Source organism: Sylvia atricapilla, chromosome 2 (genome assembly GCF_009819655.1).
Source record: "Sylvia atricapilla isolate bSylAtr1 chromosome 2, bSylAtr1.pri, whole genome shotgun sequence".
Lineage (NCBI taxonomy): Eukaryota > Metazoa > Chordata > Aves > Passeriformes > Sylviidae > Sylvia > Sylvia atricapilla.
In genome coordinates this window covers 95746305-95760424 of record NC_089141.1, presented here as the reverse complement: position 1 = coordinate 95760424, position 14120 = coordinate 95746305, and positions in this window count along the sequence as shown.

The window sequence follows — 14120 nt, the reverse complement described above, 5'->3', positions numbered from 1 at the left end:
CAAAGAGATACAAGACCAGAGCAGTATCAGGCAACTGACTGCTGGCCTGTGTTTGCTGAAAATGGAGATGAGATCAAATCTCAAAATGAGCCAGGAGAAAACTGGGCAGAGAACCTTTGTGATAGCTGGTGATAGAGCTCATACTGTTAGTGCTGGCTAGAAACTGAAGAGTGCTTTCATGGAAATTTTTTGGTTTTTTCTAAACTTCCTGCAAAATAAATAATCCCAGCGTATTCAGTCATAGCAATACCAAATGTGCAAAAAGGGTGCCTGGTGTGAACAATGCAACTTTTGATTGCAAATGAGATAGAACTCTACTCTGAACTACTGAGAAACCTTGCATTAGTTTTCAAATACTCATCAGATATGAAGACTTTCAGGTAGAAGATGCTGACTTTAATTTATTGGATTTTCAAATGTTTGTTGGGATTTTTCAAGGGAATGTTTCCGAATAGTTCAGCAAACAGATTTTTTTCTCAGCTTCAGATAGCACCTGAAAGAAACTGTTGAAAAATTTCTTCAAGGGGTGTAGCTGGTCTCTTAAGGGTAATACATTTCACTCTACTTCAATTGAATAAAAAATTCAGTGTCTGACCTTGTTAATTATGTTTAATCTATATTCCATTGATGCGCTATCCCAGTCTGTCTCCTTGTCCCACAGCTGCTCTACCTGTACTAAATTCTTATTTTTTGAAGTCACAAACTGCCCCTGGTGACAACTCATCCCCTCAAGTTAGGTGAGAAGACCTAAAATCTGAAATACCATGAAGTAATAGTTTTCAAACTCAGAATAGTACCTTTAGTCTGTTTAAGTTTAGCAATAATTTATCCAGCCTTGACTTAACTCTCCTTGTTTCAGTCACAATAGTCTCTGTCTTTCAGTAGATACCAAGTGCAAAAGAGATGTTTTGGCCTAGAAGAAATTTTGGTACACAAACTGATAAAATTCCCAAGCAAAAATATTTTATTTTGATATCAAGAAGAAGAGCAAGTGATCAAAGACAGAAGAGGATGGAAAATGGGAATGCTACCTTGCAAAAAATATAGTAAAAAAATTGTAGCTAGGCTTAGGTTCCTTTAGTTAGTGTCAATTCATCTGATGATAGTGTTATTTAACACAATGATTTACCAGACAGCTGCATAAATGAGTTCCTACAGCCCTGGCCCAAGCTGTGGCCATGCTGTGAGTACCAAGGTGCAGGATGGGGTATACCTGAATGGAGACGATCTCCTATGTGTGAAGGTTCTCATGCTTTGGTAGAGCAGATAATTTTCCTTCATCTGGGTTGTTCATCCATATTTTTGCTCATTGCTAGAGCAGAAATATTTCAGAAATAAGTCCTCTTTTCCTAACATTTGATTCCAGTAGCCAAAGTGACATTGGCAGCTTAGTATAAACCTCAACACCAGACTTTTTCTGTTTGTCTTCTACATCCTTTCTTTAGACAGGTTTATTAATTTCTAGTTATCATAAAAACCCACAGCCAAAGTCAACACAGCTGGTAAAGTCTTATCCATGCCCTACTCTAGAAATCTTTTCAGCATGCCCAGGTTCTTGTTTTAGACTTCTTTCCCTGCTCTGCAAAAGGCAACTCCAGGGCACAGTGAGCAGACATAAGGTCTTGCTTCAAAGTTGTTCCCTTGATCTGCTCTGCACCCATCTGAGATTGCTCATGGTTCTGATACTGAGTCAGTCTCCTGCTGCGGTTTTTGGCTGCTGTTCAGCATACAGCATTTATTGCAAGTTTTTCCTTTTCTTTTTTTTTTCCTTCACATCAGAATTTGTACTTGATACAACTGTCTTCCAGTACTTTATAGGACATAGGAAATCTTCATCGGAGTTTTAACAGTTTCTAGTCTGTGTTAGGATTTTTTTGGTTTGGTTTTTTTCTTTCCTAATTTAATATGATACTGAAAAAGAACATCCTAAATGTCGCTGCATGGATTTGCAAAGCTTTTACAGCACTGAAAACCCTTTACAGTTTCCAGCACTATTGCCATATCTTTGATCTGGTCCTGGGACTACTCCAATAAACACATTCTCTGTGCATGATGCACTGTATTTCTTTTTCACCTGGCCTCTTCCATTTAAATTCTTTCTTACATTGTTTTAAACTCTTTAATATTATTAAGTGTTACACTGTAACCAGTCCATATTGATTTTTTTCTTTTTCTCAGTACAGTCATATCAAGCAAAGAATAATAGAAAAAAAGTTTATCGGGAAGATATGAACAAAACTGCTTTGAGATGAGAAGAAAAAGTAGCCTGAATATCTTGGGACTTGCTTTAGAACTGTATAAAGTACATATATCTTTTGATGATGAATGTTACATTTTAAAGTGCATTGGTCTTGCAAAAAGTCTCAGGGTAGGACAGGAATGGTTCAGTAACAAGTGTGATAATACAAATAAGGATCTGCATTGAGTAGTTCAGAGCAGGCACAGCAGCAGAACTGCATTCTCTATGAATGTATAATAATGCAATATTTATTCTTCATAGGAATGCAGAATAAATATTCCACACTCAGAGCCCATATCCAATGTATGCAACACTGACCTATAAGTTTCTCTGCTCCATTGGGATTCTAGATTTTAAAATGAGATAGCAATCGCAAATTAAGGTTGTCAAGAAGCATGTCAGGAACAAAAAAAAACAAACCAAACCAAAACAAACAAAAACCAAAAAAACCCCAACAACAACAAAAAACTGTAGAAGAATAGGTAGACTCTTGAAAAGAAAAATTGTATAAACTATTCAGGAGTACAACAACCACTGACTTATTTCTTCTTTACATGATCTATATTCATGATAAAATAAGACATTTGAGAAAAAATTGAAGTACCTTATACCAGGAAGGAATATTTTTTCCAGTAAATTGGTTTGTGTGCTCTTAAATGAGGTAGGCATATTTGAAAACTCCAGCTACCTTCTAAACCCTTTCATCTTTTTTCAGACATCAGTGCATTTTTTCCCACAGAAGACTAGAAATTCATTCAATAGGATGCTCAGATTTATCTGACTGGATGCAGATGTTTGCATCTGAGTTGGTCATCTTGCTGTCTTCTTACCTAGGAAGGACTTAACAGGTGAAATGCATCTGGAAAGAGGCAATTCCTTTCAAAAGGTACATTTCTATACATGCTACGAGAGCCAAATGCCATGAGTGCCTTGTTCTTCTCTCTGACTGTGAAAAGAGGAATATGTGATCAAGACAGCTACTGCCAGTGTTCTTACAGCAGACATTTCAAGTCAGGTAGGATGGATTCCAATTCCAGAATCACTTCCAGACAACATATCCCATATCATACCTTAGAGCGATCATCAGTGTTCATTTGATGGTAAAACAAAGACTTTCATATCTTTTATCTTTTTAAAGCAATGGTGGTAATGGCAGAGAGCATAACCCAGCCAACAAATTTCACTCTCTCATGCATCTTCCTACCTACTGTGTCACAGGGCCAAGGATAAGAAAAAAAAAATCAATACATTATAGTTACCTACCATGAAACCCTCTGTCTTTGAAGCTATTGCCTTTGTTTTTCCCCTTTCTGACAAGAACTGCACATGTGCTCAGAAAGCACAAATATAACAGGTGATCATTTTGTTCAGTTTTCATTTGGATTTTATATTAGTGTTATATTAATACCAAATAATCCTAGTAGATAAGGAGTTTTTTTGCCTTCTGGGATATTGCTACTATTCCCAGTTTCCCCTTGGTTAAAGAGTGTTCAGCTGCACTCATTGTCATGTTTGCATCATTTGTTAGTACTCCCAAATGTACTGCCTTTTAAGCTTTTTCCCTCTTACCACATTTGGCTGCAGTCTCCATTTCAGCCTCAGTGCATTAGTGAAGTTGTCGTGTGCAACACAGGGAATTTCTGTCTGGTTTGGGGATGTCTCCTGGGTAAAACATACGATGATTTGCCATTCAGAGTGTGCTACAAATTGGGAGCCTTATTACACCTGACAGCTGTTAGGAGGACAGCTGTGGGGAGGGAAGGGCTGTGTGGTGTCCCAGGCTCCAGGGAGCGAGTGGAGCTGTCTGTGCACATGCAGCCATGCCCCACTCCAGCCTCACCCAGGGCTGTGCTGGTCCCACCACACATGGCCCTTGTGCCCACTGCCCCGGTGTCTTTTAACTTCGTATATTGTTATATTCCCTTTATTCTAAAGGGAATCCTTAAAATAGGATTCCCTTTAGAATAAAGCAGGGACAAATGGGAAGTACTCTTTGTCTTTCCAAAGTACTCTGTTTTCTTTCCAAAAAGGGGCTCTCCTTTCACACTCAGTAAATTCTAGATTTTTGAGGGTATGATACACTTGCTAGGCCCCTGTTAGAGGGTAACTATTTAATCCTTTTTTCAAACAATGAAAGAATAAAAAAATATAAATTTTTAGTTTTCCAGTAATGAAGTGACTATAAAAGATAATGCAATTCCAAACAATAGGTCTCATTGGTTTTGCCCAATACCTTCTTTCCCTCTGCAATAGCTCATAGGACTGAAGCTCATATATCTGAAAAGTGTGCTTGTTGACATATGTATTTAGGAAAATTTAGGTCCTTGAAGTAGCATATAGGATACACACTGAGCAACAGGGCAATGCTGTTTCTTTTGCGTATCTCCTGTAAAATAAATTCATTTCTTCATGCATGATTGTTTTTCTATGCCCTGCTTGTTATCTTGATCTTATTTTATTTATTCTTTGCTCTGAAAAAATGTACACATTACCTCCTGGCTGAGTCTTAATTTAAATATGTAGAATAGAGTAAAGCTAAAGAGAATAAAATGGAATGGAACAGACTGAACACATTAATGTAATTAATATAGGTTATTCTAACATTTATTACATTTTAAAGTGTACTTCAGTCATATGCATTTTTTACCTTTTCTCTGTAATCATAATGGCTAAGACACTATTTTCTCTTCTTAAAAAAGAAAAGTCTTGAATATTGGATGATTTCAAGAAAATTGTAAGTAGTGTGAATTCTTATGAAATGTGTCAGAAATTGTTAACCTTGGCAATGCTGTTTAGAGTACCAAGATTTCACCATTTTTTTTGGCGAAGGATAAGAAATGAGACTCCCTCAACCTTCTTTGTTTATTTGGAAAAAGAAGGAAAAAACAGAAGATTGTATTTTAATGTTTTATACCAAGCTTGGCTAAAAATACATAGATTAGCATATTTCTTTTGGAGAAGTAATCCCAAGTCCTTTGTCTGGACTGCTGAGTGTGACAGTGCTGGGTAACAGAGAGGCATCCCAAATGCTGAAGAAATAAGGGTTTGGCCTTCTTTCAAAATGTGTCTATAAACTGGAATCTTTTCTTGGCTGATTTTGTCTGATCAGACATCATCTGTAAGGTCTCCCTCCACATTCAGCGGAGAGAAATAATCACCTCCAGGCACATCCTATTGTGTCAGCTGAAATGTTCTCTCTGGGAGCCTGCATGTCCCCATGGAGGTTTCCTTGATGAATACTGAGAATAGATAGGCAGCTTTTACAAAGGAAAAAAAAATGGATGAGATGGATTCCTCTTAATTGTTCTTAGGGGGAAGGAGCCCTGCCCCCACCCTGAGCCAGTGAAACCTGCTACAATAACTCATCCAGGCTTCCAACAGTCAGAGCGCTGGTGATTCTGCATTCCTCGGGACTTGATGTGGAGAGCTTCAAAGGCAGCTTGTTCTTCACTCAGACTTCAGCAAAAATGCCAGGTCAAAGGTTGAGGGTTTGTAAACTAATAATCCCCAGATGACAGAACAGGAGCCTTCACCAGTATTCTTCCCCTATTTTTTTTTTCCTGACTTCTTTATTTCAAGGGAATATGTAAAAAAATGGTCAAGGGAAGAGGAAGACAATTTTTAATGCAAGAAACAATGCTGTGAATATCGTGGGTAAGCAGGGAAGAACTACACACACATTTTCACATATACATTTTAGAAGAGAATATGCATGAGCCTAGAAGAAGAGCTTCATGGGGTAACTCATTGAAGACTGTATTGGCATTTGCAGCAGTGTTGTTTTTTTGAGTTTTCTGTCTATCTTATTTTAATTTTCTTGGAGCCATCTGAACTGTATAATAAAAAAATTAAAAAAAAAAAAACAAGAAATTCAGCTGATATCCCTACTTTTATTTTGTAAGTGAGCTATTAAAAATAGACAAGACAAAGCAGATTCTGGATGAAAATTTCAGTACCCAGTCTATACACAGGTCTGCTTTACTCACACAAGGCTTAGGTGTTTTGTACGGGAGACTTTGTAGCCAAGGAATGTAAATGGAAGGTTTGCAACAACCAAGATTCTGACATAGTCTTTAGGAGAGCACTTTCCAGCCAGAGACATCTGCTGTCTCTTAGCCAGCAATCCTAAGATTGCAAGATCAGAAGTTTATCTCCAGGAAGCTTTCTCCAGCTCAGGCTCTCATAGCTCAAGTACCCCCAGGTCTGAAGAAACATGAGACAAAGCAGCTCACTCCTTTGCCTCTGGTCTCATGGTACTTGGTCTGTGAAGGAATTTCTTTACTGCTATTTCCATATGTGTATATAGATAATGAAGACACTTCCAACTACACTAACTGGAAGAAAGCAGCCAGAGATCCAAGGTGTGCAAACAGCAATGTCTACCCTGTCTACAGCCACAATCCTTAACACATGTAAGGTGCCACAGAGAGAGCAGGAGAGGGTGGCAGCCACTTCAGCAGCTATTGATGTCAGGAAGGCATGAGATTTCTTACTTGCCCATCAGTAAGACAGAGGCCAAAAATGTCAGACTGCATTAAGTCTTGACAGCACATATTGAGAAAACATTGAATTCTCCACAGTTAGTCTTTGACTCCCACCACAGACCAATCAGTGCTCCTCAGGGCTCAGTTTTGGGAAGAGTCCTGTTTAATATCTTTATCAATGAATTGGATGAGGGTATTGAGGACAGTCAGTTTCCAGACAACACCAGGTTGGGAGGAAGTGTCAATCTGCTGGAGAGTAGGAAGGATCTGCAGAAGGGTCTGGACAGGCCGGATCAGTGGGCTGAGGCCAATTGTATGAGTCTTAATAAGGTGAAGTGCCAGGTCCTGCACTTGGGTTACAGCAACCCCATGCAGCACCACAGACTGGGGGAAGAGTGGCTGGAAAACGGCCCAGCAGAAAATAACCTGGGGATGCTGATCAACAGCTGCTGTGCATGAGCCAGGTATGCCCAGGTAGCCAAAAATACCCATGTTCTGTACCAGAAACAGCAGGACCTGGCCAGTGATTGTCCCCTGTAGTCAGCACTGGAGAGGCAACACCTTAAATCCTATGTCCAGTTCTGGGTCCCTCAGTTCAGGAAGGACACTGACGTGCAGGAGGGAGTCCAGAGAAGGGCAACAGAGATAATGAAGGGTCTAGAGAGGAGTGAGGTTTACGAGGAGTGGCTGTGGGAGCTGTGGTTGTTTGGCCTGGGGAAGAGGAGGTTCAGTGGGATGTTCTATCTCTCCACAGCTCCTGAAAGGAGATTGTGGGGATTGGTTTCTTATCTCAAGTGACAAGTGACAAGTCAAAACTAAACAGTTTAGATTAGATATTGGGAAAAATTTCTTCGGTGAAAGATCAGGCATTGGAACAGGCTACCAAGGAGGTGGTGGAATCACCATCCCTAAATAACACCGTGTTTTACATAAATCTACAGAGGTGAAGGAAGAAGAAACGAAGAATTTTATTAGCAATTCCTCTCATGCCATCTGGGAGTTATTAATTTGTAAGCCTTCATAATTCTACTGAAAAATTTAACTGGGAAATAACTGCTTTGAAGCTCTTCTCAACTGCTGTAACAACCAGATCTCTGTATCTGAGACTGGATAAAGCCCAGATGAAATACTTCACCAGTTTGGGACAGGATATTTATGCCCATACTGCTCAGCCCAAGTGGGAACCATCTTCATATGCCTAAAAATGGGGTGGCTTTAACTTTGATTCTCTGATTAAAATAATGCCAGAAACCTTTAGAGGAGAAGTCAGCCACCTCTCTTGGACACTTGCTTTAGGAGCTGCTGGATCTGCCCTCTTGACATCTGTGCCTCCTGCATTGACCACAGGCAACTCCCAAGGAACCAGACAAGAATTATCTCCTCCAAGGACTCCAATGAAACACTCAGAGAAAATGCTAAAATAAAAGTATGGAAGACAAGAACAGTGGGTATAAAGCTAAAGGAAAAAAGGGTTATGGCAGGTAGTTCTTCACAAGGGGAAAAAATAAACTGTGCATTCATTCATTTAATCACATACAACTTCTTCCTACACAGCACTGCTGAGTTTTCTGCTGGAGGCTTTGTTCTGCTCTCCACTCAAAGAGAAATATCTCAGTTTTTCACAGAAATAGCTTTGTCTGCTTTTTTTTTTTTTTTTTTTTTTTTTTTTGTCTTTGAATGCAATGACCAGAAAAAGTTGAAGCTAAAGCCACAGAATAGTGGCCCCTGTCCACACATTCTACTTCCAACACAGCCAGTGTGGTTTTCCTTAAGAATAGCAAATTTGTCATATAACAACTACATGACATGCCACTGTATGGCTTAAACAGCCAAAAATCCATGGCAGAGAAAACAAAGAAAATGCTTAGTGTTACAAAAGCAACAGACCTCATGCTCAGAAAAAATGTAAGCAATTTATTACTAATCTAACTGGTATCATTCTGCGTGATTGTAAGAAAAGCAGGGGAGTTTAATTGTTGGGGGGAAAAATCAATCTTTTACTGGAATCTGAAGGATCAAGGCAAAACATGGCATTGAGCCCAGCTTTAATAAACTTCAATGACATATGAACTTTAATTCTCTTTAGTAGAAAGGTATTTCTCTTCAAGTATATTATTTTCTCTTTTGACAGTCATTTGACTACTGCAGAGCACATAACACACACAAGCTGCCTTCTTTTCATTTATTTCATAAAGTAAATGGTGTCCTTCTGGATTAAGAAGGAAATTTTGGAAAAACTGAAAATCCCTAAATATATCCTTTAACTTTTTTTAGAATTTTCTAGCCCTTCTATGGAAAAAGACATTGATGAATTAAAATGTCATTTACATTGGTATAATTAGCTTCTAAGGAAATAATGAAATCCCCAGCTGTAAAACCTCATTGCCCTTTAATATCAGAATACCCAATATTTGATAGATCTGTGATCTTTAATTATTTTTTCCAATGACTTTGTCCGAAATTTCCCCTGTATGCTATTTTTTTTTTTTTTTTACACTGGCTTATCTGGTAGGAAAATCCCAGCTGTTAAATCCAAATAAAAGTAAAAAAAGAGACCTTTGCATTTTCCCACAGCACTTCTGCTTCTGCAATTCCTAAATGATGGATGAGGATTGGTTTGAGTCCAGGAGTTTTCCTGTGCTCTATGCCATGAAAAGGTGGGGGTGAAACAAAACAGGAGAAATATCAGCTAGGTTTTGTTGGTTTTGACCTACATTTCCTTCTTGTACTTCCATTGTATAAACAAAAGTTTTACCATTAAATTTGTTTTTGCATGCAGACCATGAACAATAAAGAAGTCAGCTGAAACTGAAATATCTTTATGAACATGTGCAAAGTTAAAATTTGTCTTTTAAGCATCTGTAGACAGAACCAAATCTGCTATTTCCATTTTATTATTCTTCCTTTTTCCCTTTTTTCTTATTTCCTCCCTTTCCTCCCTCCCTGATGAAGAAAAATACTTCAGACTACTAGACAATGGAAATTTTAGTAAATTTTAGTGATTCTCCAATTCATTTTTTGATGGAAATAAACCATAACCTCATAAATGATCAAAGAGGGAAACACTTTCCTTCTCGATTCTGTTGCTAGCAGTTATATTTGATATATTGATGAAATCTTGATCCAATGATATCTGTAGAAAAAAATTCTATTTATTTTTGTGGGAGCTACTCTTACATCGTATCTCACTTTCATTGAGGATCCAAAAATGTGATTCTCTACTGCCAAGAGATCAAACTACTCATTAATATTGATCTAGATGTCACTCTTTTAACTTCAATCTAGAGATCCTACAACAGGAAAAATCTCTTCTTTGTTAGATATGTAATAGTCAGTGTGCTCAGCCAGGGACATTTCTCCTGAACTGCAGAACAAACCCCATGTGCTTGGTTCTGCTAAAGAGCAGAACTATATATGCTTGCATGTAGCCGAATGAATTTCATTATACATTTAGCAGACTCTGATACATCTCTAAAGCCAAAAAAGATATAAATACCTATGTCAGTGTTAAAGGCATCATTTGTGGTACTTCACCTAACAGTGCCAAGCATACTATTAATTATACAGGTGCCTCAAGTGACTTGCAGTTATGTTAAGTGATCAGAATAAAAACTTGTTGAATTTCAACCAATTGGAAATGGCTGGTTGCTGCCCTACTGCTTGGTTTCATTCTAGCATTAAATCAAAAAGTATGTGAGAGAGAGTTTAAAGATCCCCAATGGGCAAAAACTGTAATATGCCAACAGGAGTATGAATGAATCACAGCTATTTTAGGAAGTGCTTGATGCAACAAATTTAAACCCCTTTTGATGAATTTATATCTGCTTTTATTTACAGTACTACCTCCTGCTGTAAAAAGAGGCAGGAATTATTCCATCACTCTCTTGCTAAATGAAAGGCTCATACAAACAGGGTAGTTTTAAACTCCAGGAAAACAAAAGGGAGGACAAAGAAAGGGGAAAATGTTTTCCAATCATAGTTTTATATTAATTACTTAAACCATCTAATTTCAGCTGATAGTATCCTCATAGAGTCTAAAGATTGTGTTGTTCTGTATTCTATTGTATTAAAAAAATCTACAGTTCTATATAAACTGACCACAGTCTGACAGTCTCTGTGATGATATATTTTGAAACCAAACCTTTGGAAGGTAGGTTTTACTGCAGCTCATTATTGCCTTTAAATTCAACTGAAAAAATGACATCGTACTCTCACAAAGGCAATTATCGATGTTTGCTCCAGGGACCTTTGACTTTGAGAAGTGAATGATATGGTTGTTTGCATGCATAGTATCCTAATATTTGCACAGGCTATATATATATATTTGCTCACAATGGTGTTTATACAGGTTCCTGTCTGAAGTGGCCAGCTGAAAACAAACTCCCTTCCTAAAGCTATACAATTATGTCAATGTGAAAAGACGTCAGGTGGACTTTGTCAAAGTACTTCATAGGCTTTGGGGATCCCAACCTGTTTCAGGGACTCAGCTGCCTCAAAAAAAGGGTATCTTGACCTTGGCTGCACTTCTCTGTGCAGACAGGCCCCAGGGCTCCAGGAAGAGATGTCTGGAGGCACCTCAGAGGAAGAGGTATGGGCCGGTGTGTACTCCTGCACTCCCAGCTCAACCTGGGATGTGAGCGATTTACACAGAACCTTTACATTTTCCCTGGAGGCTGAAATTATCTGTAATGCCTTACAGCTTTAGTCTGGATTCTGTGAACACAGAAACATTTGGGAATGGTTGAGGCCATGGCAGGGGTGATGCTGGAGAAGCTCTGGTGCCTGCTGGGTGTGCAGGGCCGTGCAGCAGGAGGCCCTGCACACCTGAGCCCCTGTTCCATCCCCTCAGCGCAGTGAGTGCTGAGTGAAGAAATGAGCACAGACAACACCCCAGGAGGTGAGCCCGGAGAGGTGTTTTGTGGCAGCATGATGGCTGGCTGTGGTGGGGAGCTGTCCTTCCCACTCCCACTGCGCCCACCAGCTGGCTGGTTGTGCTTCTCAAGGACAGAAACCCATCATCCAGAACTTGTTAAAACTGCTTTTGTCTCTTATGGGTTTATAATTTGCACAAACTGTGTTTACCTTCATCTACAAAATAAGGGTGATATCTAGAGATCTGGTAACCCTGTAAGATATTTATTTTAATACACTGACCTTTTAACTCTGAATCCTCGAGAGTCTTCTGGGGGCCAAGAAAACCACAACAATGAACATCAAAAGGACATGGAAATGTTTTGGTTCAGTTGGACCTGCTGGCATGGGTCCAGAGGAAGGTCATAAAGGTGATCAGTGATGGAGCACCTCTCTCATGAAGATGGGTTGAGAGATTTGGAGTTGTTCACCATGGAGAAAAGAAGGCTTCAGGGAAACCTTACAGTAGTACCTTCAGTACCTGAAGGGCGCCTGCAAGAAAGCTGTAGAAGGACTTTTTACAAGGGCATGTAGTGACAGAACAAGGGTAAATGACTTCAAACTGAAAGAGGATAGGTTTAAGGTTAGACAATAAGAAGAAATCCTTTACAGTGCAGGTCGAGAGGCACTGGAACAGATTGACCAGAGAAGTTGTGGATGTTCCATCCATGAAAGTGTTCAAAGCCAGATTGGGCAGGGCTTTGATCAACTTGGTCTGATGAAAGATGTCCCTGCCCATGGCAGAGATAATCTTTAAGGCCCCTTCCAACCCAAACCATTCTCTGATTCATTAAGCGTCTAACACATATGAAAGACTTTTTTACTGGTTTTTCTAGAAAAGCCGATGCAGCACTTTATACTCCAGAACATTTCTTCTGTTGAAAACATGTCTGGGTCATTGGAAGATGGATGTTCTCTCTGCTCCAAGATCCAGTACCTGGCAGGGAGGGCTATGCACTGAGGAAGGGAAAGAAAACACAAGGGGGCTGTACCAATCATCAGGATGTGTCTAACCTGTTCCATGGGCAACTTTGCAAACACCCCTCTGGGTTCCCCAGGTGCAGGGAGTAGCACTGGCTCCAGGACCCAAGCCTCCCTGCAGTTGGGGGACAAGAGTGCAGGCTTTGGGATATATGCAGGAGGGCCTTGTCAGAAATGTCGAGGCTGTTTTAGTGCTAGAAATCACAACTTTGGAAATTCAAGTTCTCACTGTTCCTTCTCAGCCATGAATGTTTTTGGCCAATGGCTTTGGCAGGAGCAGGTGCCCAATATCTCAAATAAAAGAGCAGCTGCTGGCTGCCGCATACAGCAGAGATACCCAGCCCAGGAGGAAGAAATCCAAGGGACTGACACAGTTTAAAAAGTAGCTTTGAAGAACTGTAAATACATCCATAAAATCTGTGGCAGATTATTTTCTTTGGTAAAGAAATTACAATGATTCTTGTTCCCTTTTAAATCTTTATATTGCTTCTGTCACTCAGAAGAGCACAGAGATATTTCTTTTTTAAGTGTGATATTAATAAAACAGAGTCAAAGGCACATCGATGGTTTTTCTGTCTGGCTGCTAAATGGCTTAGAAAGTATGCGGCTCTATTTTTAGAAAAGAAGTGCTTTTAGGAATTAAAATTCAAAGGATAAGGTAAACAATTTCACATAACTCTTTAAAGCAAAAGATGATTTGTCCCTTCAGTGCAGGTTAGTGCTTTCACAACAGACAGATGAAAGAGGCCCTCACTGCTTTTTTTCCTGTGTAGGCTACAAAGGATCTCAGACAAAGCAATAAAACGCGGAAAAGCAGCACCAATGTATATGGGTGAGAGAGGGGAAGGAGAGGTAAATCCAACAAAATTAGACTCTGATAGTCAACTGTCCCAGCTGGAATTAGATTCTATCACTTGTGAATATTTCACAGTCACCAGCTGAAAGACATCTAGTGAAGCAATTAAAGCCAATCAGTGGAAGAGCTAAATGTTGTTTCTCAGCCAATTAAAATAAGCCACGAGCTGTATTAAGGTTTTAAGGAGGAAAAAAATTCCAAAAACCAATATATTTTTCCCACTGGCAAACAGAAGGAAATTCAGGCACAATTTTGTTAGTGAGTGTGTGTTGCTGAGTGGTAACTCTACCCCCACATGAGGGAACAGGGACTTCTGTGAGAGGCAATATTCCAGGGGACTCTGGGTGTGCATTTGTGGTGCCCTGGTCCATGCAGGGGCATCTGGGAAAACCCCCTCTTCCTACCTGGCTAAAGTATATTGGTTGATGTCTGACTAGATTAAAAGGTCTTTCCCTAAATCCCATCTCCAAGCTAAAGGCCCATTTATGTTGAATGTAATAGTCTAAAGGAAGCAGTAGAAGCAGAGCTTCATGCTGTAACCCAGACCTTCCCCCGCCTCCCCTTTTTCTTCTGATAGGCTATGGAGCAGATTGTTTCTGCTTTCTACTGAAAGCAAAGTTCTTGTTTCCTAAGCACAAAGGCATCAGGA